The sequence below is a fragment of the Chroicocephalus ridibundus genome, chromosome 11 (genome assembly GCF_963924245.1).
Source record: "Chroicocephalus ridibundus chromosome 11, bChrRid1.1, whole genome shotgun sequence".
Lineage (NCBI taxonomy): Eukaryota > Metazoa > Chordata > Aves > Charadriiformes > Laridae > Chroicocephalus > Chroicocephalus ridibundus.
Window position 1 is genome coordinate 12,725,537 of NC_086294.1, and position 26,613 is coordinate 12,752,149.

At 47.7% G+C, this 26,613-nt stretch overlaps 1 protein-coding gene across 5 annotated transcripts in view; it reads left to right on the forward strand.

Moving 5' to 3' along the window:
• The first annotated feature begins 24,582 nt into the window (after positions 1 to 24,582).
• The window catches only part of NR3C1 (nuclear receptor subfamily 3 group C member 1), a 67,336-nt gene continuing 65,305 nt past the window's right edge, over positions 24,583 to 26,613 (forward strand). Inside the window, exon 1 of one of the 5 annotated variants that reach the window (XM_063348846.1) lies at positions 24,583 to 24,884. The gene's annotated coding sequence lies outside the window, so the exon portion shown is untranslated. Of the gene's footprint in view, positions 24,885 to 25,034; positions 25,102 to 25,308; positions 25,330 to 25,673; positions 26,062 to 26,613 lie in introns of those variants that run through there. The other 4 variants (XM_063348842.1, XM_063348843.1, XM_063348845.1 and 1 more) reach the window with 4 other exon arrangements.

Genomic DNA, 26,613 nt, shown 5'->3' on the forward strand with positions numbered 1-26,613 from the left:
TCCTGCACACTGGTGCTCCATGCCCCGCTCCCTTTGCATTACACGTCAGGGTGAGGCCATGGACCCGCACCTGGGTTGTCCGAACCAAGGCCCAGCCAAGGCTTTGAGCATGAGGGGCAGCACAAACACGGCAGGACCCCACGCCAACCCTCCGTCCACTCCTGTCTGTAGACCGCCAGAGTCAGACGTGGCCTCTGAAGCACTGTTTCATAGCCATGGGTAGACCTGTCATCTCCCAACTCGCCCAGCCCTTCACTGAACCTGTTCCTGGCCACCGCAGTCCCACTCTCAGCAAGCTCCGCTTCTCTAGGTTAGGGAAAATTCACTTTGTCCCTCTTGCTATCCATATTCTAAAGCTACCTAATTGTATAACAATTAAATATGCCCTGTAGAAGAGCTATTTCAGTTGCAAAGTCTTCTCTCACTTATCATGTTGGGCTGTTGCCCATTGAATATTACCGTGATTCATCATAACTTCATTTCTTGGAAGAGATCTTTGCAGAAGTAGGAGTTGTGCATGGAGCCAGGTTCAGGCTCCCCAGTCGCGGGTGATTTGCTGACAACATCCTGGTTTGGCAAAGGTGAATTTCAATTATGGTAGCTCCTTAAAGAAAAAGCAAATCTGACACCTAGATCAAACATCTAGATTCTATCAAACATTCCCACCATAAATTAAAGTTGTTAAGGTACTAATTAAGGTACTAATTTAAATGGCCTGTTCTTTTTTGCTTTTTCCCAGCGCTAATTAATATCTCTCTAAACCCTTGGAATACATACAAATATGTATTTGGTGCATAAATGTATGTACACATACATATATACACAGTTTTCCTTTTTTTTTTTAAAATATGTATTTTAGCCAGGCGGGAGCTTTTACAAATATTCTCCTACGTGTTTGGGAAAAAAAAATAATATTCTACCAAAGGAAGAATTTTAGTGTATTACTTCTTCAGCGAGAGCCCACATTGCTTTTAAAATACATCCAAAGTCCCTCTCTCAGGGAATTGAGTACCTTCTGTCCCTGAAAGGTTTCAGTGCAGCAGTGACCTTAGAGGGGCTTTGCAAGAGAAGCCCTTTATATTTGAATTGGTATCCTGACATGAAATGAAGAGGTTGCCATGGCAAATATGCATTTTTTTATGTAATCATAGCAAATAAGTGTAAGTGTAATAAGTGTAAACCGTGTAAGTCTGATTCATAAGTTACTGCTGCTGAAGGCAATACTAACCCTTCTTTCCCAATACACGGTCAAAGCTTTTTTGGTTTAAAAAAAAAACAAACCAAACCAAAACAAAATGCATTAGACTAACTGTTAAATTCAAATAAATCCAGTTTTGCTTCCTTTGCCTTGCAGATTTAGAAATGTTCAATTACTGTACAAATTATTTAGAATTGTTCAATTACTGTACAAAGCAACCAAACCCCCAAAAGCTTCCCGCGTGGCTTCGCAGAGCAAACATCAGCATTAGCACCAACAGGCCTTTTGTATTATCCTACTTCTCTTCACAGGGGGGAAAAAAAATCCACATTCTATATAGAAATAGCCTGAGAGCACCTTACATTTGGCACTATTATCTGATTACATACACATAAATCGGCTTATATAATTCTACTTGAACAGCAGTGAATTGTTTTGCCAGCAATTTACACTCTCCCTCTGAGCCCTCGCAGTCCTACTTTAAAATCTGACTTAACTCTTTGAGCTCTCGCTTGCATCTACTTGGAAGTATCCTCATTTTTTTACAGAAAATGTCGGAGGTTTATTTCATTCAAAATGTTCCAGTTACAGAAAACGTTAAATTTTTAGCGCAAACTGTAAATGAAACTTAATTTCCAATTCTGTCGCCGTGCTTTCTTTTTTCACTGTAACTTTGCTGATGTGTAACTCTTAGTTAATGAAGTCTCAGGGCAGAACTGGTGACAGTATTATTGAAAGTAAAACGATTTAGGCCTTATCTTAGTGACAGAGTAGTCTGAGACCCGCCTCCACAAGGACAAAAAACATGATCTGGCTTATTGGAAACATGTTGGTAGATTTTCAGTCTGTAATTGGTAAAGTGAAGAAAGTTTTGATAAGTAAAACGGGACAAGAAAATACTTTTGAAGGATTTTCCAAAACACTAAAATTTCGTGTGGAAATACGGCTCCTTCCGACAAACGGCTCCCAGGGGATGTTTTTCACCTGATTTGGGGGGGGATTAAGGAATGCCAGTAGAGGGGCCAGGCGTGCCGAGGGTGGGGTGGGGGATCGTGTCCCCTGACCCGGCTGGGTCCCTCTGGGTGGGTGCATCGTCATCTGCTGCCGCTGCCTGTCACCTGGGGGTACCAACGTACGTATGTGTGTGTGCGCTGCTTAATCCGCCCTTCCACTTGCTCCCTCCCCAAGTAGTTTAGACATTTTCGAAAAGGTCACTTGGGCAATTAACTTCCCAGCCCACAATGTCATTCAGCGACTATTTAAATTCCCATAAATGAAATGACTGGAGTCCAACTGTTCTTTCCCCGTGACCTCTACATGCTTTCCCTTCGTTAGCTCTTTTCGCCGCGCAGGGAGTGCCCCGGGTGCTGGGAATCGCTGCCCGGCAGGAGGTGGCACTGCTGGGCACGCCTGACCCCAGGCCTGGGGCGGCTTCTGTTCCAGTCGCGTGGTGGCTGTGGCTCGTGCGTCCCTTGGGTGTTGCTGGTGCACTCTGCACCTGGATCTGCAGCATCACTTGCCCTGTGAAGTCCTTACACTGCTGCTGAAGGGCCAGCAGACGCCCCTGTGCCGTGATTTCCAGCCAGAGGCATCCATTGGGTTATATCAGCCCGGTTCCCGGTTGGCTTTGGGGGGATATGGCACCGGGCATCGCGTCCTACCAGCTTCTGCAGAGAAATGCTGCCCTGGAAATCGCGCTGGGGGAAGAGGAGTTTCAGTTCTGCTTCCTTTGCTTGACCTCATCCATGTTGAAAAGGGCCCGATCCTGCAAACCCACACACCCTGGAGTGCGTGTTTTCTCTAGACAGAGGAAAAAGTCTGGAATCTGAAAATCTAGATCATGTTCCCATCCAAACCCTGGAGACTGCCCTGTGATCCCCTTGTCTTGTCACACACCTCCCGAGCGCTTTACCCGGATAAAACCAAGCTGAGGTCTCCCCGGGCCCGCTCAGCTCCTCTCCTCGCTCTCCCCCTCCATCCTCAGAGCAGGGTCTCCCGTGGGGCTCCAACTGCCCTCCTCCTCCCCGCGGAGCAGGAACGGCCAGGCATCACAGAACCGCTGAATTCTGCCCAAACTCCGGAGCCGGCCCCGTGGCGACCTGTGTGTGTGCCTTTTTAGATAAAGCAGCATAATTAGCACAGCCTTGTCAGACACATTGCTGACTGAACCTCAACTTTGTCTTAATTAGTGATGTTCTGTCTACTATGAAGTGGGCTAAATAGCAAATGGAAAAAGCAAGATAAGAGAAGGTAAAATGCTTTCTTACCTTTTTTTAAGGCAGGAGGCTTTATCTAGGCAAGACCCAAATAATCCCACTTAATAGAGAATTTAGCACAACACCTGGTACAGAATGTTTTGAAATAATATATAAGCTTGCTTTGAAAATATCAAGTGCTAAAACTCCTCTTGACTTCCACGGGGCAGCAATTTATCCCGATGGTGGAAAGTTACTTGTTAGGATCTAATTTCCATGGACCAAACTAGGCCATAGGTGAAGAACCGGTTGGTTGCTGAGGTTTGCTGGGCTGCCCAGTCCAGAGAACTGCGTGCAAAACCCTCTGCCCCAGGGAAAACCGTAGCAAGTCAAGTATTTACACTTTCAACATATTTTGTGTTTCCATGGACGGGCTGGTTTGCAAAAATCTGCCTTGTGCTGGAGAGAGAAAGGTTTTTGTGCCTGGAAGGAGCCGCTGTGAGCGCGAGCACTGGGTGGGGGTGACCAGGGCGGGGTTCGGTGCCCGGCATCTCAGGGGACGGATGGGTGCCCAGGGGGACGCAAGGCAAATGGCCGGGCAGGGACAGCGGGAACAGGGGACAGTCGGGATGGCGGGGGGGCCATGGGGCTGGTCACCTGCACCGGCCGAGGTACCCCGGCCAGCAATCCCATGGAAATTGTTTCCTATCTTGTTGCTTCTTATGAACTGCAATTTTAAACCACACACATTAAGATTATTAATCCCTCTGTAATTAGCTCCATGGTTTATGATCACAGAATCACACAGAATGGTTGGGGTTGGAAGGATCTTAAAGATCGTCTAGTTCCAAAGTCCCTGCCCTGGGCAGGAACGTCTTCGTAGAACGTGGCAATGGACATCTTCATAGAAGGTGGCAACGCTTTTGCCCTCGTCTCTATTCCGTTCTTCACAACTATATTTGATCTTTTTAAGCCTTTTTTCCCCTTTTCTGAGTGATGCCGTGAGTTTTGGTGAGGGCCACCCTGGCGCGAGGGCAGGGCTCCCGCTGGGGGCTGGGAAGATGGGGGACAGGGTCTGGGGGAGGTCGGGACTGGGAACCCCGACGGTGGCAGGGCCAGGTTTGTACCCGGGGCTGGAGCTTTCCCCCTCCACTGCGTGGGATTGCAGAGCACTCTCCCAGCCCCGACGGGGAGCCAAAGGATGCGGGCGACTCGGAGGGGAACTGGCGGAGGTCTGCAAGGTTAACAGGAGGCATTTAACCTCATTAAGTAGCTTCGTTATAAAGGGAAGGGCGAATGTCACCGCCGTCCCAGGCATCACCCAGTAAGAAGGCAAAAGTGACAGCCCAGCAGAATTATTAGAAAGTTTCTTATCGCGTTAGTGGCAGATTGTTTCTGGAAACGGAGAAATGGCTGTGTAATGGGAACGGCAGGTTTTCCTGGAATTCTGGATGTTGTACAAAAACAGCTCTTTTCAGACCCAGCAGACACAAGCAAAGTAAAATAGGTTTTTCAAGTGGAAAACTGCCAATTATTCCAGATTGTTGTGATAGTTTAGTGATTCACACAAGACTTTAGTCGACTGTTAGTGAGAACTTCTCTTTAAAATGCACTACGGGTTACAAAGCATATTTGTGAATAAAGCATTCACATTTTGAAGTAAGTCTTCCATGCAGTATTTTTCTGCCGCCTGAGGGCTTTCAGCAGCTGAATGGAGCCTCTGCGGGTGTGTGCAGGGGGGCACGGGACCCCCGGGACACAGACCAGGGCCCTGACGGGTGGGTTTGTGCAGCCCAGGTTTGCTGCTGGCACCCTAGGCAGGGTGGGAAGGGTTTCACCTACTGCTCTGCTGCGGCAAAAGCCGCCTTGGGGGAAAAAAAAAAAAAAAAAAAGAGAGAAAAACCCCCAAAAAACTAAAAAGAAAAAAACCCCCAAAACTAAAAACAAACAAAGAAACAAAGAAACAAACAAAACAAAAAAAAAAACAAAACAAAAAAACCCCAAAATAAACCAAAAAAGCCCCAAGCAAAACCCCCCATGGACACTATTTCATAAAAGCTTGTGATGTATGTGGTGGAGGCAGGCAGAGAGGGAAGTTCCATTTTTTGCAGGCTGCAAGGCCCTGTGCTTTCCAGCTTCGTGCTTTATTTGAACGTCTGGCTTTACACCCTCTAGGCAGAGGAGAAGAAAATTTACCCCAAGTGTTTGCGATTAGGAAGCAGAAAATTATGCTTAAGAAAGAGGGAAATAGGTTGAGGCAGGTTACCGTGTATCTTCATCTGGTTCAGTACTTCACAAGGGGTTCCGCTTGTTGGGCGAGTCTCTGAAGGCGTTTCAGACGCGCTCGGGCTGCAGGGTCACCAGGCACCAACCAAGGACGGTGCATCCTGTCTTTGCTCCCTCTTTTCTTCTGTTGGAAGGGTTGCACAGATCAATAAGCACTATTGCCTAACTGTCGGAAACGCATGGCAGAGTACTTTAAAAATATAATAAAATACAGCATCTAAAGGGTATGACTATGACAGCAACACAGAAAATGTGACAGCACTAGTGGGTAAAGATGTCCATTGACCTGGGAGTTCAGGCATGATTCATAAATGCAAAACATAAAAGAACATGTTTAATTAGTCTGTGATTACATATTAATTACCTTTCTGTGGCATGTACACCCAGGAGGAATGCAAGGTCTCTAAGCAGAATGAGTCTATTTCCTTTAAGGAAACAAAAAAAAAGAGAGAGATGTGTGCCAGAGGAAGCTGATAGGGTTTGCTCTATCTCCTTAGATTTTCTCAAATACTCTTCTGCAAAAAAATTACCCAGTGCATAAAAACCCTTTTTGTTTAAGTCCGTGTGAGTTAAGATTAAAGGCAGAATGGAAAACTGATGTTGTGACTTAACAGCAAGAGAAAGAACGAGAAATGTTTTCACCGTCAGTTTGCAAAGACTAAAGTGGTCTGGTTCTTGAAAACTGGGTTGAAAACTGGGGGTTTACATCTTTTGTTGTTGGTAATCATTTTTTCTCTGGTGTGACTTCTTGATGTTTAAGTAATGGGTCCAGCTTGTACCTGGCTATCTCTATTTCCTAACAAATAGCAAGAAACAAGGCAAACCTTCATTAGCAGTCCATAGCGCTGCGGTTCTGGGTACCAACGTCTCCTCAGAGTAACTCTGCGGAGGCTGAGGGACTCGGCTCATGCATTTTGCAAGGATTCTACTCTCGGATGTAGCAACGCGAGGCTCACAAGCGCTTCCCAGGCCTTCCAGAGCAGGAGCAGATTCAATGCATCAACCCCCACTTTAAATGCATCAGACTTGCTCCAGAACTCGCGCTGTTCCTTCCAAGTGATTGGATCTACATTATTCACAATGAAATGTGTAGCCCTTGCAGCGGTACATGGATTTACCGTCGGATTGTTAGATTGATGGCCCTCTGTCTTGAAACCAAAGGTGCAATGAGACCCAACGCCTAGAAGTGAGACATAGACTACTTCTGAGCGAGATGGGCCAATATTTTTAATTTTGAAGGAAGCTTGCCACAGCAGACACTAAAATGCCTCTGCAGAAGTCTCTGCCACTGAAAATAAATGAACTTAAAATGAGACATTTTTACATATAGATAAGTTGCTATTGTGTGTGTGTGATACACACGCATACATACACACCCCCAATAAAGAAATTAATTGCTCTGCCTTGGTCGTTTGGTGACCGTTGTGCATGATCACAAGCGGCTCTGTAGTCAATAAATTGCATAGCCCTAGTTGTTCGCTGTATCCTTGGTAAATTATCCCTTCAGCACATATATTATACTGCGAGCTATTTTTAGCATTCTTATAAACATTCATTCCTATCGACAGTCGGCCCTTAAACTGAACCAGTCCTTTTATCGAAGCAAGGTTGATCTTTCCCCCGGCGCTGGCTGGTTGGGGGCGGCGCTGCCCCGGCACCATCCTGCCCAGGGACTCTCACGCCCGTGGCTTTACCCCTCTATGTACCTACAGGGAAGCCTGGGGTTTGTGACACTGGCACCATAAGAAAAATACCACCTGAAGTTAACTTTGAAAATAAAGAAGACCGAGTTTGTCCCTGTCTAAGGTGGAAAGTTGTCAGGGAAGCGGAGGAACTTCATCCAGTTCTCAGTGGCTGGAAGTTTTGTTTAAAAATCTTAATCTGAATTACTGCAAATTTAAAGATGGGAAGCAAAGAGCTTCACAGTAATGACCTCTCTTTTCTGCATGCTTCCCCAGCGTCTGCTCCAGCTTGCCTCTCGCCTGGGTGCACAGCTGGGAAAAGTGTTCAGTGCTGAGGGGAAAAAATTACCTCTTCCTCGGAGCAGTGTGTGATGTGCGTCGCTGCGACCCCTGTTCCAGCTGCACCCGTCGAACCACCTCGGTGAAGGTAAGCGGCAGCCTGGCACGAGCACGAGGTGTTTCATTTGTAAAGCAGCCTTGCTTTGGTCAGATACATAATAAAAGTTATTCTCTTTGCCGTTAAACGTGTTCCAGCTTGGTTTCTGCCCTCTGAGTGGTGCCCGTGGCGGCTCTGCCAGCCCCAGCCTGTCCTGGGGACCGCAGGCAGGGATGGGGACGCGGCTGCTGCGGCTGCCCCACGTGGCTCCATGTGGGATGGGGATGGGGACAGCAGGGGGGATCCTCCCCGGGACACTGCAGGCAGGGGCACGGCAGCGCCCGTGAAGGTCAGCGTGCCCCAGGGGGGACGCAGTGCCCCTGGCCCTCCCCAAGCCCCGGGAATCACTCTGATCGCAGCATCGTTACTGGGGAACAGGCTGGGAGCGCGTTCGCTGGAGAGGCTGCCATGGAACACGTGTGTCCTGAAGGGTGCTGCCCAGTGACATCGGTGTCGGGGCTTGTGTCCCCCGTGCCTCCAGGATATCAGTAAAGTGAATGTAAAGGGGCTTCTGTAAAAAATCTAAAGGTCCTGGATAGAGTTGTCCCTGTGGTTAAGATGAAAGGGGTAGTAAAAAAGAAGCACTATATTCATCTTCTATTAACCATTAACCTTACTTAAACTTCTCACTAATACAACATCATCAAATGCAAACGATAGAATGCACATGTGACATCAGTTCTGTTATAAATGCCAAAAAATTCCTATGCATTTTATAGAAACTATGACAGATCTTTAAAAAAAAAAAAGCCCTTTTTTTTTTTATGACTTTTCAGTGTTGGCAGTTTAAGGAATCTGAAAATTGAATCCATCCATCTGGCACTGGGAAAACAAACAACATATTTGTCTCTGTATTCTCTTCCCTCCGATGCTTAAAGATCCTAAACACAACTAAGTAAATGTGAAATGGGAGGGGAAGAGAAGGTTAAAATCACTTACCCCTCAGTCTATTAACTTGGTCATGTTCTAGAGAGATGATTTGAATTATTTACCGGAATTTCTCTGGTAGTCTTGAGCATTCAAAAAATTATAAAGCATCTGAAAAATGCAGTTGGTAAAATAATAGGAATTAGTGTGAGAATGCAGGGGTCGGGCTTGTTGTCCCACCTGCACGGCTGAAGTCGTCGGAGCCATGAGGGCTCTGAGGCTTTTACCCATGTGTGTCCAAGTGTATCATGAGAGGCTTTTCCAAGAGCGGATAAGGAGTAGCAGTCCTGTTCCAAGTTAATTATTTAAACCACAATAATCTGATGCTGCTCGCTAGGGACTCCGGAGATGTTCAGAAATGATGCTATCGTCCTCTGCATTTCACCAGTCACCTCCATAGTGATTCCTCAGCCATTTCAGGGGCTGATGAAGATTTTTTTTTAACATCACTTTTTTGTTCTTTTGGACTGGGGAGGAATGCCAGGAAATACATGATGGTGTCTCACCACTGAGCCCCACTGGTCCCTCTACGAGCTGCGCTCATTGGTAAAATGCAACAATCCACAAATTCTCTTCTTCCACATGCAGAATGAAATAGTTTCAGAAATTCTGTTCTCTCTGGGCCTCCATTCTGAAGTGACAGTTCCCAGATCCCCTCAGGGCTTCGTGCACTCTGCTGTACATGGCTTTATATACCGTTTCTTTTTCCTTTCTGGAATAATAACAGGTATTTTCAGCAAGAAAGTTTTGGTTGCGGAGAGCAGGTCCTGATGCCTTGCGTGCGTGCGCTCCCTCAGCCTCTGAGCTGAAAACTCCATATGCTCCACGCATGCAGCTCCGTGTCAGGAAAATGCAAGGATTAACCCTGGTTAAGGGTCTGGCCCATATTTTCTGCATTTCTTTTGCCTTTTACATGTTGTGAGTTGCTTTACTGGCCATCTAAGCAACATGCAGGTCTTCATGTAGGGGTCTGAAGATTTAGCATCCTCTCATATTGATGGATAACCCTGATATTGCTTCCCTCTAGAGAAAGTGTTTTGTCCTTCAACAGGACCAAATCACATCATTCGGATACTGATTAAATTTTGCGGAAAGCAGTAGGAAATTCAGGCCGTCAATTTTTATATCTGTGTTCAGATCAATTGGGGATTGATCACTCTTCACCTCGCTAAATTAGAGAAAACTGTAAAGTGTTAATCTTTATCAGAAAAGCTATAAGCACACTAGCCAAATTATTTTCATTAAACTTCCTCCCCCTATCTATAACCTTGGTCACATAATCAGGAATGAAAATCATTATCTATTTTATTCACATCTGTTATTATTTTTTTGAAGCCTCCTTTAAATCTGATTAGAACTTCTCATCTAAACCAAACAAATTCTGAACTCAAGGCTAAAATGAATCGGGTTAGCTCAGTAATTCACATCATATTTTTATTTTCTCTTCCTAATTGAATTTGTACATTGATTTGTGTTACTGTTCTCCTGACCAGTTATTATTAACCGTTTGTGAAATGCCAAGGGTGTATGATGCGCTGTGGAGACGCTGACAGCAAATTGCTTTTCCAGTTCCTGCAGCCCATCGTTTCTGTCCCTTGCCCAGGCAATTTGCCGTGCGTCTGCTCCGGCTCTTCCTGCCCGTTCAGCTCCAACGAGGCCGTTTCTTTATGACTTATCGGGACTGTTACCTGCGATGGTACCTCTGGAGCACTGCCTCTGTACCAGTGGCATGAATTTTGAGGGAACATCCCACTCGGCCGCTGGCAGTACAGGTAAGAAGATACGGGGATTTAATACGTTTACTTCGCCTCCGCGTGAGCATCCCCGTTGGTGGCCGTTGCCTCGCGCCGCCCGCGCAGCACGACAGGCTCGGGGGAGAGCAGCGCATGGGAACGCGCCGGGCTCCGCAGCGCTGTGGTTTCCTGTTTTCTTTGTCAGTTATTTAGAAAGGTCTCTCAACAAAAATAGTCACTGGTCCCTGCCGGGAGATGCCTCCTCCTGAAGCCCCGCATCCCCGAGAGGTCCCGCTCCGAGAGCAGGTCCCTGGACACCGAGGCAGGGGGCACAGCGGGGCTCCGTGAGCTGCCGGCTTGGGAGGGGGGACAAAAATCAGCCGTCGGGTTTCATTTTCGCTCTGGGTGACGAGAGGGATAGATGCTCACAGATACAGTGTCACTTTGTAGAAATACAGAAATAAAGCCACTGAGAACTCCCGTATTCGTTGATTTGGCGTTTCCCGAAGGGCTGTCCCGGAGGAGCCGGTGGCGGCTGCGGCAGGGGCAGTGCAGGCAGGGAGCCCCCAGCCCCCCCAGCTCTGAGTCAGCCTGATCGGGGCGATGATGGCATTTGCTGTCATCCGGCCTCTAATTTTCTTGTCTCGTTATCTCAGCTCTTAGAGGGCTACAGGCGTAACAGTGTTTTGGCAAGGAGACTATACTGTAATGCCTTTTTTTTTCCTTTTGAAATTGTTTTGAGCCTTGTGCCTTGTTCGGCAGTAATGGAAGAAGTCAACTACTGACCTTTTGTATAAGCACAAAAGAGCCTTTTGGGGTGATATATTAACCTCTGATGAGTCCTGTAGTTTCTATAGAAGTCTGTGTATAACTTACAGTTCATAATCTGCTCTTTCCTTCCTCTTTGAGGGTGACTGAAAGTTATTCTAAAATGATTATTTATTGTTTTATTAATAAATATTTCTCTAGTCTCTGCGTTCTCTGGATCACAAAGAGCTTCACGGTTACAAACCGTTATAAATCTTACGTTAAACTGGTGAAGCAATGCAAGTTTATAGAAGGGAGAGCTGAGGCATCAAACACCAATCGTGCAATGTGTTCCTCCCATTTTTAAATTCTACAACAAAGAGTTGTGACCAACACGGTGATTCCGGGGTGTGAATGTGAGGTGTAAATCCACAGTGAGAAGATCGTGGGTAATTTTCTCACTGTGTCCCTTCCTGGATTGCATTGGTTGTAGATTCGTTTTTCCACCAGGGCAGAGGTACCGGCTGTGGTTGCCCCATGGGTGCCCCTGGGGATGGCCTCGGGGGTCCCGGGCAGTGGCACCCCCTCGCAGCGAGTGGCCACCCTCAGCCTCCGCTCTCCCCACGCCTTTCCCGTGTTACCAAAAGGAATGCTTTGGGAGAGAAGGGATTTAGTGTTTCTCAGTCAGGTGCCTTCACTTGATATCATCCTCGTCAACTGCTCATTTTCTCTTTCCCTTTTCCACTTCTCCGTAGCACTTTATCCGTGTGACCCCGACTGGTGCGCAGTGACTGGGGCTGGAGAAGGGCCCCAGCCCCGCTCCCCCGCGGAGGGGAGCTGCCCACTCGCCCCGTGGCACGGGACCCTGCGGGGCTCAGGCAGAGCTGGGGCTGCTCCTGCGCACCCACGGGCACCCGCTGTGGGTAATAATAGCGTGCTGCAGGGGCCGAGGGTGTTCAGGTGTAAGAAAACAGTCGGATAGATGTGCCATGCTTTGATCCCACTGTCCTGCAGTCCCCTGGGAGTTCTCGTTTGGAAACATGCTCCATTGCATCCATTTTGATTTTCTGTTTTGTTTGGTTTGGTTTTTTTTCGCTGTTGTTATTCTCTGGTTTGTTTTACTTTGCACTCCAGAAATTTGTCACATCCCAAATGGCCTTGATCAGAACCATACGGCAGTTGACATTTCCCTTGGCTGTCCCAGACGAGCCAGATGCACGCTGCGAGCCCTCGGAATACTTTGAAGAGACTGTGCCCATGGGTGCAGGTGACGTTGCAGGACTGCTAACTAATTAACCACAAAAAACAAGTGATGTTAATGTCTGGTTGGCATCAGATCATCTCTTGTAGACAAATGGTGTAGTTAGGCTCAATATCTAACCATTCAAAGCACGCAGTGGGCTCCAGCTCCCAAGAGATGTAGCAGCTCCCAAGAGATGAAGCAGGACTTGCGCCATCACGCGCCCTCTCCTGTGTGGCAGCGCGGGCACGTCTGCCTCTTACCTGCCAATTAACGGGTGCCAATCTCACACCACACCTGGAAGAACAGAGAGAACTTGTTTCATAGGACAAGCTTTTGTTTAGGAAGTTTTGCGCTGATCCAGGAGAGTCCAAGTCTACAGCTTTGTCAGTTTTTATAACCCAATTAACCTCACTAACGTACTCTCGCGTAAAAGTTTGCAAATTCGGAAGTTTAAATCCTGCAAGTGAGTCTGTGCTTGGGCAAAACATTGGATTCATCCTAATCAGCTGGGATCTGAGAATTGCTGTCATTTCTCTGCAGGGGTAAGTCAGGCTCTTGCTCATCTCAGCATGAACCTGGTGATTTCCTCGACGTTACTCCAGCTTCACGCTGACACCCCGCACAGCAGAACTGGGCCCAGCCGCCGTCCTTGCTGGTTTTCAAATAAAAGGTCAGATTCATTCCTCTACTTTCTGTTTCTTGCTGCTTCAAGACAACATTCATGTTAGATGAGTTGAGCTATCCAGGGAAAGTGAGAAGATTCTTTAAAGGGTCAAAAAGTGGTTAAAATATGGAAGCAAAAGGTAGGAAGAAACAGATCATTTCACAGCAAAAAGAGATTATTGGTGGAGTCCCCCAAGGATCTGTACAGGGACTGGGCCATTCCAGTATTCATAAATGACTTGGAAAAGGGGAGGAGGTGGCAGGAGGTGACAAATTTGGCTGCTGAAAATAAATCATTCAAAGCAACAAAAACAAACTCTTTACAGTAAGAGCTGCAGAAGCATCTCGCCATACTGAGTGACCAGGTGTTAAAATGCCGGCCTGAATTTACTTCCAGTAAATTATAATGCACACAAGGAAAAGCAAAATGCACAAAATATATGTGCTATGACAGGCTGTAAATTAGGTATTACCACCAAGGAAAGAGATACTGGAGATACAGTTCTATGGAACCATAAACTCACTGCTGGCTGTCAGAAAAATCAACTGGAATGTTAGGAATTATGAGGGAAGGAAGAGAACAAAACAGAGAAGACCATTGTGTTACTGCGTCTTGTGTATTGTATGTATTTCTGGTCACCCTTCTCAGCAAGTAAATGCTGGAACTAAAAAAAGGTGTAGAAAACATCAAGAATTATAATTAAAGCAAAAGAACAGCTTCTGCGAGTCTGAAAGGAAGGGAAGCCTTGGAGGAGAAAAGGGGTGGCAGTGGGAGGTGTGTAAGATCAGAGACCCTCGCGACAGATCTCTCAGGAGGATGGGGAAGAGTTCTCTGCTCTTTCCAATGCACAAGCGAGAGTTAGCAGCATTGGCATTTGCAGCATAAGCAAACAAAAGGAAGCTTTTTTTTTTTCACCCAGTGTGTAATTAAACTGTGGAACTTAATGCTGCAAGATGTAGCAGAAAGCTAAGTATAAAAAATTTTAGAAAGAGAAATTGAAGAAAGAAAAATCCCTGCCCCCAGCTTCCCAGACTGTGACTCCAGAAGCGCTGAGGCCACATCGATGTGCCCCTGGGACCGATGGTGTCTGACGCCCTCGGCTTTGCCACCATGAAGAAATGGCCCAGCTGCCTCCTAGTTTTGTCCGCTTGTCCCTCTCCTGACTTTCCCCTGGTGCCAGCACAGCCGCTTGGGTGCCTGCGTGGATGAAAAGGAGAGTTTAACTTGGCGGGAGGGGGCAGAGCCTGGCTGAGGATGGCTCCCTATGGCCACCACAAGTGCCACCACCCGCCCAGCAGCATCACGCTGCTGCCATGGGCATCTGCTGCTGCCATGGGCAGCTCTCAGGGATGGGCTCTCAGCCTCAGCTGGATCTGATCCAGTTTAGCCACTACATTCCTGTGGGATTTCATGATCCCTGGTGTTGGAAATAAGGATGAGGCTCCTTTCGACTGCGGCAGGTGAAGTTGGTGACATACTGCCTGACATAACCCCTGCACGGGCAAGAGCCTGACCGCAGGGGTGCCACTGTCCCACATCCTCCGATAACACTTGGAGAGGGAGGCAGGTGCCCAGGCGGAGCCGAGCGCAGATGTGCAGCCCAGCGTAAGCACAGGCTGCAGCTCACGGTGTTGGCGTTACATCCCCCGCCGCACCACCGTCACACCTTTGGAGGAGAAAAAGATGAGCTGAAGGTGGCTGGTTTCAGGCTATTTCTGAACAAAAGCTAGGAGAAGCACTACGCTCGAAAATATTACAAGTGAAACTAGAAGGACAGGGAACTGCTGGAGAGGGTGCAGCAAAGGGCTACCAAGATGCTGAGAGGACTGGAACACCGCTCTTATGAAGAAAGGCTGAGGGATTTGGGTCTCTTCAGTCTGGAAAAAAGACAGCTGAGGGGGGATCTTATCAACACTTATAAATACTTAAAGGGTGGGTGTCAGGAGGATGGGGCCAGGCTCTTTTCAGTGGTGCCCAGTGACAGGACAAGAGATAACGGGCACAAACTTGAGCATAGGAAGTTCCACCTAAACATGAGTAGGAACTTCTTTACTTTGAGGGTGGCAGAGCCCTGGCACAGGCTGCCCAGAGAGGTGGTGGAGTCTCCATCTCTGGAGACATTCCAAACCCACCTGGACGCGTTCCTGTGCCACCTGCTCTGGGTGACCCTGCTCTGGCAGGGGGTTGGACGAGATGATCTCCAGAGGTCCCTGCCAACCCTATGATTCTATGATTTCTGATGGAGTTGTCTGTTTATTACGCTGAAGTGTTTAGGATCCTCTTACAAGCCTGGGTCTCAGTGCTCCCAGCAATGCAGAAACTCTCTGGTGGCAAAACAAACACCTGCTCTAAAGGGCTTTGCGTTACCATAACATTTAGGTTTCTTTAAACTTGTCTTACTGCTAAATATGAGACAATAAGATTTTCTTTTTATTTGTCCTTTTTGGCACTGCAATTTCAGCACCAATTTCCGTACGTCAGACTGCCAGGTATAATCTCACCAAGGAAATACCTTTTTAAGTCTTCAGGGTTTTTTTCTGATCTCCCAACTAAAATCACAGAAGAAGCCTGTTTAAAACTGAAGTCCTTTAAAAGTATAGTCATGTAAATACTTCAGCAATAAAACCCAGGGACTAAGTAAGATGGAACACAAAGCATCAGGCCAATTGTCTGCCAACACTTTTTCCATAAGAACTTAAAAGATCAAGACCTTGCATCAAATTCATTTATACTGTGTTCTCTTCTTGTTTCAAGAAAAAGCATTTTAATTTTCATGTCCCATCTCCTTACTTAACTCCCTATGAATTCTTCCATTTCAGGTGTGTGATATTTAAGAGAAGATTTAAAAATCTTTTCTTCGTACATAGCACCTATTGCAATTCACAGAACTCTTCCCTTTGGCTCCTGGGCTCGGCTCGGACTCTAAATTAGGACCCACCTGCGGTACTAAAAGCGGCAGAGTTTGGAATTATGTTTTCAATTTAAAGAGGTGTCATATCTCTCACAGTAAAGACAGATGTTTTAAAACCTATATGACATTTCATAAAACACGTTTTTAGTGGCAACATTTCTCTTTTGCTTATACCTTTACTTATATATTTTACTCATGAGTCTGAGCTTAAAACTTGCACAGTGTCAAATCCTGAATTCCTTTTCATTAGCGAACCCAGTTGCATATAATTCTGTTTTATTGCTGACAAGGCCTATGTTTACAGAACGTGACTTGAAATCCCTAACACGGGAAGGTACGTCTTGCTTTAAAACAAAATAAGTACAAGCCTACTGTGTTCTGTACCCCTGCCCCGTACCTGCCATGCCCGAATGACGCGGTGGCACACACCTCCATTCGCTCCAGTTCCCAGCACGTGGGGGCTGCCTTGGAATGGTGGGGTAATTTACCCCTTTGCTGCACCATTCCATCAAACCATTCCAGAGCAAACAAAGGAATATCAAATCCTGTTTTTCATCATTCCCACTTGACTAGCTCTTAACACATGGCAATTCGTGGACCTCTCACAGAAGCTGCTTGGCCAGGGCAGGCCTTCATCCCGTGCCAAGAGTTACCTGCCCGGGTCGTTTCTACCTCTGCCAAAGGACAACGGGGCCAAGAAGACCCCGCAGCAGCTCGGGGAGCTCCCACGGGGATTTTGAGAGGTGCAGAGCCCGCTGTTGCCCACCCCCCGCCTCCAGCAGTCACAGGGCAAAGCTCCCGGCCCCACGCTCCCTGCTGCTCCGGCCGGGAGTTTTGCCATGGGGGGTGACGAGCACGTCGGGGGTGAACAGACCCTGCTCCCTGCCCCACGGAGCAGCAGGCGGCTGCTGCCCAGCCTCCTGGCTGGCGGCGGAGATGCATCGCTTGTACCTCATAGCCCAGGCCCCAGCAGATCCGTGTGTCACTGGCTACTGATTTTTATTAGGCATTGTGTTGCAGGAAAAAATACTGGTGAAATCAAAGGTGGTTCATTTCTTGCAGGCATCCTGTAATTAGCTAAAGTTTTCTTTTCTTCATAGAGAGGTCTTGATGCATAAAACAAAAGTTTCCTCTTCCTTGCATGTTGTTGCCAGATGTTTCTGCAAAACTTAAAAACAACAAAGTTATTTGTGTGTACTTACATATGACTTCACCCCAATGTCTGTCTCAAAGTGCTCCTCCTCCTCCTCAATTAACCCAATTAATTCTCCCCCCATTTCTGAACAGGGCATTTCCATTGTCTGTTTGTCACAGCACTGTAGAATTTCAGCCCTTTGTTACAGACCTCTGTCCTGGCATTCAGAAAGGCTCAATAGGACCGTAACCTCCTCAGATTAATTTCCAGTTGCAGCTGTGATCTCTTTTACACGGAACAGCTGCAGAAGAAAGCAGCCCTCCATGTTTTGTCAATGTAGACCCAGAGCCGGGCGGATTCAGCGCTCACAGTTGTTCTTATGGCTTCAATAAACACTGAGGGCCAAACTCGCTGCTGATGGAACTGGAAGGAGTTGATATCACATCATGCCAGAAGGAGATTTAACCCTATGTGGGCCTTTATCAATTGGATACAGGCTTCAGTTTTCTGCAGTTTATGACAAAGCTTGGAGACGTGTTTTATTCAGGCGTTTGCGATGAGTTCAGTTGCATTGTATTGTTACACACAAAGTTTCCCTCTGTACTCTTTCAAGATTTTTCTCTATTCAGTCATGAGCCTGAGTAGGGCCAGCAGACAACTTCTGCCCTGGCTGCAGTTCTCCACTTCTCCGCATTGAGTGCTTAGTACCATTACATTGCAATTAGCAATGCCCATGCAGTCTTTCACTCTTCCTAATTAGCAGATTAACACGTTTGCTAGCCTCAACCCAACCACAGCTCATGCAAGCTCGTGCATGCCTTGAGAAGCTAGCAGAGCCCGGTGCCCCAAGACATCTCCGTTAAAGGCAGAGAAGGTAGAAGATGGCAGTGCTCTGGGGAAGGATGTGTCTGACTCCAGCTCTGGGAGAGGGAAGAAGAAGTAGATGTATTCTGTTCTCTCAGTGCCACGTGAAGGATGGATGCTCCAGGAGAGGACAGGAAGAGATACAGGGATTCATGATGAAGCAGATCAATACACGTAACAAGGAAGGATCTAGAAGGAGAATGGCACAGTAGAAGAACTAAACCAGTGGTTGAAGTAGAAGTGAAGGACCTGATGGGAAATCAAGTATAAAATGTATCAGCAGAGCAGGGCAGAAGAAGGACTAGTGCAGGAAATAATGACAGGAAAAACCACAAAGGAAGTAGAAAAAATACAAAGAGTTATTAACCGAAAGAGGATGCAGGAGGGCATGGCACAGACCCTCTGTGCATCAGTCTATGACCTACTAAAGTTAATAGCAAGAGCATTCGTAGATTGAGTTTGGACCCAGGAGTCCCCTCCAACAAATACATTTGCAGCCATGAGGGTGCTGCTCATGGCACGGAAGCGTGCTCCTGCGCCTGGGGAATCAGCAGCTGGGGAACATGGATTTTCCATTCTGGCTTAGCTGGAAAACTATTGACAGGCTGCAGTCACTGCCTGAATGACTTTGATGTATATTCAAGAATTGAACAGAATTACTTACAAGCTGACAGGAAACAAAACTGACGTCCTTACAAGACAACCAAGATCTTAAAAGATTTGTGTTTGTGAAGAGCATTAGACACTGGGCATGTCACTGCCTTTTTGTAGAGAGAGAACAGACTGCAAAGGGAGAAAGAGTTCTTCCTGTAAAATTGTAGCTTTACATGAGCTGTCTTTGATGCACAGCTACAGAATTAGCATTTCACAGGAAAAGACAACGCAACCCTTAGTCTTGGAAGTACTTCCAAGTAGGCTTAAGGACTTCATGGTTTGTTATTTTTGGATTTCATATAGTATTTATTCCAAAAGTGCAAATTCTTTGTTCTATATAATTCTGAACAATCATCTTCCAATTCCTGATATCTCTGCAAATATTTATTTAGTAAGATTTTATTTCATTGACATGAGTTTTGCTCACGGATTGTGACCATGTCCTTGGTTTGACTAAATTCTTTCCATTCCCCATTGTCTTTAATAAGTAGCTCTTGTTCTCTGGCATCTGTTTTCTCCCTTTAGCTTATCTTTATTAATTGCTTCAGAGATCAAAGACATCATTTGTGTCCATTTCAGTACTTTGAGTGAAATACTAGTAAATCAATCCCTTAGCTTGCAACCTTCTCTGTCCTACCAAAGTAACGTAGATCCGACCACTTGAACCTGCTCTCCGTTAATTGCTAGCACCATTTCATACACTCATTTCTTGAAGGTTACAGAGAAAGTTGTTGCTATTCTATTTCATGAGCACATCACTTCATCTGGAAAAACTTCAATCATTTTTTTTCCTAGCCTGCTTCTAGCACTAAAAATGATTTAGTACAGATCCACAGTGGCCTATATCTGGTTGCCAAGAGGGACCCATGTGTCAGTTCTATTCTTACCGGGCCTGTCAGCAGTTTGTAACCAAAGAAATTTCCCCACATTCTAAGCGGAGTTGTGTATGATCACTTCACAGTTATTTGTTTCCTTGAGTCTAGAGGGGGTCAATTTTTTTCCCAGTGTGGCTCCAGGGCATTTATATACCTAGATGCTCCCTGTGGATTACAATATGCGTGCTCGCTCCAAAGTCCTGTGTAGCATCATCTGCTTATCTTTGGGTGCTCTGCGCCATCCTCGCCAGCCCCAGACAGACAGACAGATTTCTGTCTGCATCTGGCAGCCACGAGAGCTCCCTTCGGTGCTTCACATGGTGCTTGCTGACACTGGGGCTGCAACGCCGCACACACAGCTGAAGTCGGGTCTCGGTTTCCAAATTGCCTGGTCTCCTCTATGAGAGTCATAATTATATTATAACGATTCAATAATGGTCTCCACTTAGATGTATATTTTAATGTCTATATTTAGTGTTTGTTAAGGTTGAGGGTCATTATCTTTGCAATACTATTACATTGTGGCATAGGAACGTGCAGTCATTTATATGTTATCTAAATGTCTTACATGACAGTCCATTCTGCTCTGCTCTTCCTGCGGCTCTGCAGAAGCACCGCGTAAGCTGGACACTCACCAGACCTGCAGTCTCACTTGCCGAAATTCCCTTTCAAAATCAGGCATTGATCTGCAGCCAGAATTTTCATGGTCAGTACAATGCCACAGCTAAAACTGTGTTCCAGTCCTTCTCTTGATCCTGTTTTTTCAGGATATTTATTACTTCTTCCTCAAATTCAAATTTCCTAGTGCAAATAATTCTTCACTCTATTGTCCAAATATATGTTGTTCTTTACACAGAATACTAATACGTGTGCCATTTGTAGACATTTTGAGATGGACAAAAAACTCCTGAAGTCTTTAGTTAATTAACTATTCATCTGTAAAACAGCCACGGTATTTTTATGATGATTGCTATAGGGCATAACTGGTGTATTTAGAAGAAGACAACTAGTGGAATTTTTGGAAAAAAAAAAAAAAAAGAACCCAAAACAAAAACCCACCAAACCCTAAACCTCCACCTCTAAATTTTAAGAAAGGATATACAAATTTTACTAAATTACCGTTCTGCTCAGGTTAGCAGAAAATGATCTAAGTGTTGACATTTTGTGGAAGACATGAGTCAAAGCCATAAAAACTGTTGCCCCAAACAAAATTCATTACCTATGCTGACACTTTCAGCAGAATGGAGAAATCCTGTGCTGGACAGACACAGGATAAGAGGAACCACATATTCCGAGGTTGCAGTAAGAATTTTCTTAGTATTTTTTCTTCCGGGGACTAGTGAGGTCCCTGCGGTGCGAGAGCGCAGCTGTGCTGCTGCCACTGCACGCTGGGCAGGCACGAGGTGTGCTTCTGAGCAGGGGCAAGAGATCTTCATACCAGGGCTGGGAAATTTATTAACAGAGAATTTTGATGACACAGTTTGTCACAACAGTGCATTCCCTTCTAAAACCCAACACCACCTTCATTTTCTTCTGATCATAAGAATTTTTGTATTTTAAATATGAATATAAAAGAAAACAGGTTGAATTCAAGGAATATAACACTCATGCTCAGTAATGAAAATATTTTGAAGGCTGATTATGTTCCAAGAAGAGTTGTCAACGCCAGTTGTTTAAGAAATTCATAGATTTTTAGGGAAGGGATAAAAATAATCATCAGCAAAACGCAAGCCACAGACTTTCAGCCCGTCACCTTCGTCATCTTCTAGGCATTTACTTGAACAGGAACAAAAATCACAAGCCTTTTAAAGCCTAACTTATTTCATACCTTTTTATAAACTAGCAAAGATGGGCTTTATTTAACTCTGGCCATCATCGTATAACACATTTTAAGTTACGTACAGGGTAGCACGTTACTATTGTAAAATGTTAGCCAAAACATGCACGCTTACCGACTTTTTACATTACGTTTATTTTTCCAATGTAGGAGTGCCCTAGGGAACATTTCTGTTTGAGGGAGAACAAAGGGAGACGGTGTGTTGGGGTTGTGCAGTCACATAGGGTAACTCGCAGGAGGCCAGAAAGACTGCAGAACTGCTCCTCTGTCACTGCCGTGCCTCATCCTGCGGGCTTTGCGCTTGCTTCAGTACCACTTGCAGCTAAAAGAAGTGAGAAACAGTAATACTCTTTTCCCAGCTTTATATACTGTTTTACATACTAGAAAATACCTGAGGTTTTTCACCTACTCAATTCAATACAAAACATTTAACAGGGAACCAATCTAAGAGACAGAACTCGTCTGTATTGTAGCAACCTGAAGACGAAGAACAAATCTAACTTTGTATCTGAACATGAGGGGTGCTGTGCAGTTTACCGACAAATTGTGAGTTTTACCAACAACAACCTTGCAGTGAATGCTGCTGCGCTTAGCAACAAGTGAAAAACATCCTTCAGGAGAGTAAGAACGAGAATCCTTTGCCCTGGGCAGACCCTGCTCCTGCACATCCTGCACTCCGGCCTGCCTCAGTGTCCCCTGCTTGCTGCTTTGCACTGCTGTACGGTGTCCCTGGCTGGTGCTGGGGAACAAATTCTGTACGGATAACCTAAGATCACGGATAAAAGATGACATTAAGATACGGAATTATTCATTAGAGAAGGAATGTCCTACCCATTACCGTGCAGAACCAGCTGTAATTAAGCATCCGAGCGTGTGTTTATAAACAGATGTTCTCATCTAAATGTCTTAGAAATAAACAGCTTTGTTATACCCGTTCCAACTAGCCACAGCCAAGTGAAGCCACCGCGCAGCAGCGTCGCAGCTCTGCTCCGCAGGCTGGTGTCTCCCAAGCGCACCCCACGCTCGAGTTTACCGAGTTTCAGCGGCAGGAGGGGTCCCCAAATGCAAGGCAGTCCCTCGGGTAGAATATTCACAGAGCAATAAACTGAAGTAAATTTTCCAGGTATAGACCCTGAAGGGCTTCATGCTTCGAGCGACATTCTTGCCTGCCTTTCATACCCAGGGCCTCGGCAACATTCCTGTACCTGGTAACAAAGATTTCATCGTATTTGTGAATAGTCCGACTTCTGCTATTCTATTCCCCTTGTATGGGAAGAAGTGTTTCCTGTTAGCTGGGAATTTGTTGCTTCATTCAAAAAGCACCAGGAGACAGTTCTGAGTGCTATTTTAAATACATCTTTCAAAAATGCACTAAATTAAGGGAGATTGCAGAGGAATATCTAGAATTTTTACAATCATTTTTTACCATTTGTGAAACATAAGTTAATATTAAGCTAACACCACATGCATTTATTTTGCATTTTTAAATGTAAACCAATATCTTCCAAAAAGTTAATGTGGTGTGTAAAAAACTTATTACTTAAAAAAAAAAATAAGGGCAGATCAATTGTGCTTGAAAATCTGTGCTTTTACTTGGCCTTTTCTTTCCCTTCCTTGTAGAAGAATCCCCAAATCTGCATTTAGACAGCTGGAATGACAAATACATATTTCATGGATGTAGCCTGTATTATGTGATTTATTGGATGCCATAATAACCATTTCTAGATACTAACTCCTTGTCAACACAGTCCCAGGGCACACGTTATCTGCTCATTACCTCCCAGCTCATTTAGTTGTCCCAGATCAGAACGAGGGATAGCTTCACTACCGGACGAGCGCCGTTTCTCATCCCCCATCACCTGAATTTCTGTCAGTTCCAGGGAAAGAAAAACCCAAACACTTGTTCTATGCGGAAAGGGCAACCTCTTCCCCCCGGCTCTTCCTCCACTTCTCCCAGGCAGCAGAGTTTTCTACTTTGCTGGTTTATGGTCTACTTCATTGATATTTTTAACTTCAGGTCTGCTTCCGTACTGACCATTTCTGACCTTTTCTTGCCCAGAAAGGTGTTGGCAGGAGTGGGGGGGGGCAGCAGGCCTGGACCAGACTGAGCCGCCAGGCACGTCCCACCACCGGCGCTTCCTTCTTCCATGCCCCTGCAGTCTAAATCAGACCAGCACACGACCCGCTTGCCATTTTTATTTAAAAAATGACAAAATCTGTTAACTTCTCAGGGAAATGCTTCTGTGCTGTGATTTGTGAAGTTTACTCGTATTTCTCAATGAAAACATCTATACTTCCAGTGCTCACCAGGGGACAAACGTGTGTCCCTCTCCCTGACCCCTCGGTGTTTCTTCTCATTCCCTCAGCTATTCTGAGGAGATCCTTTTTGCCTCTTTGCAGGGACTTGCCCCCACATCGTCCATTCCAGCGGATTCCCGTCTCTAGGGCTGTTCGGCGGGCTCCAAGGTGCCTCCCCATGACTTTTTGCCTCTCCTCAAACCTCGCCTGGCCGAGGCGCTGCGCGGCCATCACGGTGGACGGCGGGCGGCGGGACGGCGTCGAGCGCGGCGGGGCGGCCGCTGGAGCACGGCGGAGGCGGCGGGGGTCGGGGGGCCCGGCCGCCCTGATGCGAGCTGCCGCCCCGGGGTAGCTGCTCCCCCCTCGGTAGCAAGTTGAGGAAGTGAAAGGGGAAAGAAGCGGGGCGGCCCGGCGTCTTCCTCGGCGCGGTCACTCCGGGCTGGCGCCCGCCGGCGGCCCCTCAGCGCCGCGCTGCCCCTCGGCGGCGGCGGGGAGCCGGGGCCGTCGGTGAGGGGTCGAGCGCCGCCTGACAGGCCCCGCCGCGCCGGCTGCAGTTGCCCGCCTCAGCCAACAGGTTGCACCGTTCCCCCTCGCTTGGGCCCGGCGGGCGCTGCCCGGCGTTGCCGAGCGAGGGGCGGCGGGCTGGGCTGTGCCGAGCCGTGCGGTGCCGAGCCCAGCCGTGCCGAGTCGAGCGACGGGGCGGCGGGAGCGGGCGCGTCGGTGCTGCCGCCCCGGTCGGTGCTGTCTCCACTCCCCCTCCACGTCGGGGAGGCGGGGGGAGGGAGGGGGAGGGGGAGGAGGCCGCCGCCATCCTCCATTTTGTGGCGGGGGCAGAGCGCTGCCGAGAGCGGCGCTGCCCAGCGGAGGGACGGGGCGGAGGGGAAGGCGGCGGCAGGAGGAGGAGGAGGAGGGGGGGGAGCGAAGTCCGCGGAGGCAATTAGCGCTAATTAACGGAGGGGGCGCCGCCGTGGTGGTGGACGGCGGGCGGGGCGGGCACTAGATCAGGGTTTCGGACCGGCGGCAGGAGGAGGAGGACTGGGACTGGGGAAAGCAGTGCTGGCCGCCGCGGCCCCCGGAGGGGCGGCTGTCGACTTCCTCCCGTCCGCTCCCTCGCTCCTTCCAGCCGGCTGCCGCCCCCCGCCGCGGGGCGCGATGGCAGTTGGCGGCTGAAGGAGCCCCAGCGCCCTCCCCTGGACGAGGTAAGGGCGGCGGGGGTCCCGCGGGGCGGGCGGGGGACAGCGCCCGGGCCGGGGAAGTTCCCGGGAGGCGGGTGGGGGGGCGTCGTCGTCCCCACAGGAATGCCCCGAGCCGGGGGGGGGGGGAGGCCGGGCCGCGCCGCGCCGCGCCGCCCCCGGAAGGATCCCGGGGTGGGACGGTGCCGGCGGCGGAGCCCGGAGTTGCGCGGCCTCCCCCGAGGTGGGTGCCCGGGGGGGCGGCGGGGGACACCACCCCCCTTGGGCCGGCAGCCTGCCAGCCCCCGTCCTTCGTCCGCCCCGCGGCTGGCCGCCGCGTCGCTCTGGGGCTTGGGGGCTGCTCGGCCTGAGGGGGGGGCGAGGAGGGGGGACCGAGCCCGGAGCGCAGCCTTGCAGCCATGGGCTGGTCTTATTTTGCAGAAGTGGGTGTGCCAGGGAGACAGCTCAACAGGTCTCGACACATTTCTTGAAAACTATACTTTGCACGGGAGAATTTGTTGTAATCTGGCAGTTTTAAGTATTCGCAGCTTTTTCCTCCTTTGGGCAGGCTCTTGCATCTGATTTTTGACACGTTTCCTACGCTGGATGGTTCGCTGATTTTTTTTTATTTTTTTTTTTGACGTTGGGGAAATTGTCAAATGGAATAACTACATTTTTTTCCTCCCCTTCATGTGAGAAAAAAAAAAGAAAAAAAAAAAAGGCAAAACTGGAGGTAGATAGGTACAATTTTTTTCCAGTCATCGCTGTGGCATCCACCTTAAGCGGCCGAGCAGTATCCCGCGCCGGGAGCGGTGGGTGAGGTTTTGGGGGGCTGCCCCCCGCCCTGCGCCGCGTGCCCTGGTCCCCGCTGGCAGGCGGCCGCGGCAGCGTGGCAACCAGCCGCAGCCGGGAGAGCTGGGCCAGCACGGCCAGGGACCCTCGGCTCGGGACCACGAGGGGCTGTGCAAAGTGGCGTCGAAGGACCAAGAAGGGTTTTGGCGTTGAGGTTCTCCTGCTCGGGACGCCTTTGCCCAGGCCGGAGCTGGCTGGGGCCACCTTAAAATTTTCACACGTGGGGACTTTTTGTTGATCGCAGCCTTAACTTTGGCATAGAGAAAGCAGCAGCAGCGTTCATCATCGTCAGCCTGGAGAAAATGGGCGACAGAGCTGGCGGGTTTCTGATTAAGACGACCGTAAACTTGTTGTGAGCACTCTGGGGTCGCTCTGCTTAATGGATAATTCGGTGGTCAGGCTTTAACTTGGGCATTGCCTCTCCTTTGGGGCTGGGGGGTGCGAGCTGAGCGCTGTCGGCTACTTGCTGTTGTGTTAGGCCATAGGCAAACAGTATAGAAAGTTTCCCTAAGAATTTACAGTTGTTCTGCAAATATTTATGCTCTGTGCTGAAAATAAATGTAGTAAATACAAACAGATGAAATTTAGGAGATTTGTTTTCAGTGTTACATGTGTTTGGAGAATAGCCGTGAGCTGTTGAAGTGTTGGAAGCTACTAAAAATTCTGCTTTATTTTTAGTTAGCTTTTATTTATAAATTTGATATTTATTTAAAGAATTGCGTTTATTTCAAGATTCATGAGTTGTATTTTAAGCTGAAGCTATGTGAAGATAGCAAACTTTATGTTTTGTGAGGGAGGGGTTGTGTCGTTCCTGAACAATAACAAACCCCTTAGGCTTTGGCTGGCTGGTGGGCACCGTGTTTGGGAGCCGGCTTGGGAGGTTTCGGTACCTGTTGTGGGCGAT